This window comes from Octopus bimaculoides, chromosome 25 (genome assembly GCF_046866305.1).
Source record: "Octopus bimaculoides isolate indiv1 chromosome 25, ASM4686630v1, whole genome shotgun sequence".
Classification (NCBI taxonomy): Eukaryota; Metazoa; Mollusca; class Cephalopoda; order Octopoda; family Octopodidae; genus Octopus; species Octopus bimaculoides.
Genome location: NC_142952.1, coordinates 6,181,653 through 6,186,652, shown reverse-complemented (window position 1 = coordinate 6,186,652; position 5,000 = coordinate 6,181,653).

Sequence of the window (5,000 nt, the reverse complement as noted above, 5' to 3'; positions counted from 1 at the left end):
GGTGATGTGAAAATTTCATTACGTACGTTTCAATAATCCTTTGGAGATCATCATTCTCAGATTAAAATATTGATATATGTGCGCGTTATATATATATATATACATATATATATGTGTGTGTGTGTGTGTGTGTGTGTGTGTGTGTGTGTGTGTGTATATGTATATATATATATATATATATATATATATATATATATATATATATATATGTATGTATGTATATATAGTTATTTATTTATTTATTTATATATACACTGCTCTTCACAAACAATAGCATTGGTAATGATTTCGAAGTTTCTACGTGTCATCATTGAATTGTTTTTATTATAACTTAGCATAAAAATAAACATTACCATACATCTATATCTATTTCTCTCTACCCACCTCTCTCTCTCTCTCTCTCTCTCTCTCTCTCTCACCTTCCAGCTTTCATCACCCCTCTGTGTCTGTCTCTTTCTCTCCTTCTCTCTCTGTCTCTCGCTCTCTTTCTCTCTCTCTGTATATACATATATAAGTATATGTACAAATGTATGTATATTTAAACGCGTCGAAGCGCCTGCTCTATTCTATGCTGTGCTTAACATGTTGGAGAATTGAGAGTTTTGTAGCCTAGCGGTGACTCGTACCTCTTTCTTCGAGGTGATTAACTAGAAACTGTGTTTATGACCATCAATTGGTGTGTGTGAACATCGTCGGGTAATCTCATTTTTAGTTGATGAAATCGTCCTCAGTTGATGATATCCTCCTCAGTATATGACTGGTATTAAAATTTATTTTATCGCTGCCAGAACGATGAGTGAGAATGATGATTAAGCAAATACCAAGCGGTTTTTTCTCCGACACTTTTGATATCTGCCAAACGGCCTATGTGTCACAGCGCTTATATGTATGTATGTGTATATATTTGAATTCAAGTATATGTCTCTCTCTCTCTCTCTCTCTCTCTCTCTCTCTCTCTCTCTCTCTCTCTCTCTCTCTCTCACCCTTTCTCTCTCTCTTTCTCTCTCTCTCCCTCTCTCTCTCTCTCTCTCTCTCTCTCTCTCCCTCTCTCTCTCTCTCTCCCTCTCACTCTCTATTTTTAAAAAACTTTTCATTTAATTTTTCCACAATTTAATTGTTTTCCATGCTTTACTCTAAGTCGAAAGCGTCGCAAAGACTGAAACCGGTGCTAAGATGTTCTTCATAATAAAATTATTTTAGCATTTTGTACCTTGTCTTATTTTCGTTTTACATATCAACTCGCGTGTTCCCTCTCAACCTTAGATATATATCTGTTATCTGATTTGCAAAATGATTTATGTGAGCTCGTGTGTTGAAGCAAATTATGTTGTGGGTAGTCATATTGTCTTAATGGTTCATTATCTAACACATTCACCGGTTCGATTTCCACTCCTCTGTTGTTTATATTTTATGCTTTTATTTTTATATTTTTTATACTTAGATACATTTCTTTTATTAGCCACACAGGGCTCAACAAAGATGGGACAAATACAATGAAGAACTTTTCTTTTGGGGAGGGGAAAGGGAAAGAGAGAAAAAAAAAGGTAGGGGTGTATCGATCAAAAGGGATCATAGGAAGGGAAAAAAGGGGGAGTTCGATCAAAAGGATCGAGGGAAAAAAAAGCGATCAATAGGAAGATAGATAGATAGATTCTTTCAGTGTCCGTCTACCAAATCCACACGGCTTGAGGCTGTAGTTGATAGTTGCTCAAGGCGTCATACAGGGAGACAGAACCCGGAACCAGTGGTTGAGAAGCAAACAGCGATGCCTGCGGTGAGAAACAAACCACACAACCATGGCTCTATGTGTGTTTGTGTGAGGGCGTTTCCGTGTGTTTGTTTGTTTATATTAAGCTTTACAACAAAGTGCGTAGTGACGTCCAATCACCTCTTTGTACAACCTTGTCTTCTTGAAAGAATTTCTTCTTTCCTATTTCTATGAGAAGAGATTGCTGGTCGAGATAAGGTTAGTCGCTTCATAAGCTTCTTTGCGTTGCTTCTTAAAGAATTTATAAGGAAAACGTTGGTATTCTTTGGTTATATATTTTTTTCCATTTATTATTCCTTCTTTTTTTCTTGTCCATTTTTTTTCTCGATGATTTGTTATTAGTATTTTTACTCTTTTTTCAGATGTGGTGTCATCATCATCATCATCATCATTGTCATTAACGATATTGTTGTTGTTGTTGTTGTTGTAGTTGTTGTCGTTGATGTTATTACCATCACATCATCATCACCACCTCCACCAAATTCGCCATCAGAAACATCAACATCATTTTCATCATCATCATCATCATCATCATCATCATCATCATCGTCGGCGTCGTCGTCGTCCTCATCATCCTTGTCGTCGTCATCATCATCATCATCATCATCATCATCATCATCATCACCATCATCATCATCATCATCATCATCATCATCATCATCATCACCATCATCATTATTATTATTATCGTCATTATTATTACTGTTATTTGGCAGTGTGGCATCTTTATTTTTATCTATTATGTTGCAGAAAACGATTCTTTGATGACAAAAATATATGCATACACGAAAAGAAAGCACAAAAGACAAACAGAATGAGAGCGAAAACATATATATATACATATATATTGATATATATATATATATATATATATATATATATATATATATATATATATATATATATATATATATATATATATATATATATATGTATGTATGCATACACACACATGTATATACATGCTTAAAAAAGAGCAATACAAGATATAAAAACAAATGTAATAATAATAATAATAATAATAATAATAATAATAATAGTAATAATAATAATAGTAATAATAATAATAATGCTGATGATGGTAACATGAGTGAATGACAAAATATTTCAATAACGATCAACAGGAAAAAAAAGGAGACGCTGGGGTAGGGGAGGGACTGGTGGTGGGGTGGAAGGAATCGACCAAACACCTCACAGACGACATCACCTAGCAACTAGCAGAAATGGAGGATTAAGATAAACCGTTTTTAGATTACGTAGTCTTTTTCCTTTTTTTATTTCTTTTATTTTTATTGTGCGGATATGTTTTATTCTATTTTATAGTATTAATTTCTTTGTTTTTGTTTTTTTGTTTTTTTGTATTGGTTTTCGAAGTGTTAGAGAGCGCGCAGTTTGGTCAATTAATGATTTTATTTATTTAGTCTTCCCTTTATTTTTGTTTGTTTACGTAGTAAAATATTCTTAACCATTTTATTTATCTATTTATAATGTTTTATAATGGCCTGTTCATTATATATATATATATATATATATATATATATATATATATATATATATATGCTTTCGCTTATTTTTAAACGTTTTAAATGTTTTATTTGAAAAAAACAGAAGCATGGTTATTTAACTGCGTCGATAACTAAATGCTTCGTTTAATTTTACGAGAACGCCGATGGACAGATCAATTGCTGTCCGGAGAGGAAAAGAGGAATGAGAAAAGAGCGGAAGGAGAAGGAGAAGGAGTAAGGCGGCGTCGGAGTCGGGACAATTATCAGTTCTTTGATTTAACAACCACTACTACTACTACTACTACTACTACTACTACTACTACTACTACTACTAATAATAATAATAATAATAATAATAATAATAATAATAATAATAATAATAACAACAATTGGTATGAAAGATGGGTTACACCAAATATTCTGCTCAATACCACTGATTTGTTTGTCAGTTGTTTGACCTTAACCAGTTGAGCATGTCCCTTGGTGGCTGACGATATGTGCATCTCTGATCAAGAACGACGAAAGCAGTAGGGGAGCCATGTACTGATGGGAATTTTTTGGGGTTTGAATAACTCACCTCTGGAAACATGGGTGTTTCGTTCAATATCCTTAAACAACCCTTATGCAGGGACCTTTTGAGTGGGATGGAGTACTCGACCTGAAGAAAATTCTAACTGTCCACATCCCTGCAAAGTCATACTTCAATCTGATGCTCCAGCATGGCCGCAGTGAAATGACGGCAACATGTAAATTAAAGAATGCGAACCCCCCCCCCCACACACACACACATGCATAAACACACATACACACACATGTGAAGTAAAACAAAACAAAACTTAACCGCTTTGAAAAAACGACGGTGGCGAAACAAGAAGGAACGAATACATCACGTGTGATTGTTGCAAACATGTAGCAGTTTACTTCTATGGGGAGTGAGAGAGAGCATCTCTTAATTTCTCATGAATAGCAGTGGCTATTTAGAAACGGAGCCATGCTCACTTTTCAGTTATATATATCTGGATGCGGCTTTGTGTGTGGAAAACGTTAACGGTTAAGTCGACTACCTGTATTTTCCTACTTATAAATTGAAGCGCTGCATATATATTAATATAGATATAGATAGAAAAATAGATGGTAGATAGATAGATAGACACATATAAATAGATGTATATACATACATATATATATATATATATATATATATATATATATATATATATATATATATATATATATATATATATATGTATATATATATATATATATATATATATATATACAGTATATATATATATATACATAGTATATTTACATATATATAAATATATATATATATATATATATATATATATATATATATATATATATATATATATATATATATATATATATATATATATATATATATATATATATATATAAATCTATATATGTGCATATATATATATATATATATCATATATATGATATACGTGTGTATGTGTGCATGTGTGTATGTGTGTATGTTTCTGTGTGCTATGCATTTATGTGTAAGAAAGTGTGTGCGTATGTACTATAAATCTATATGATTAGCATTCATATGTATATATATATATATATATATTTATATGCACATACACACGTACACATATACATATATATGCATATTTATACATGTATGAATATACACACACACACACACACACACACAAATATATATGTATATATATTTGATATGAATATATCAA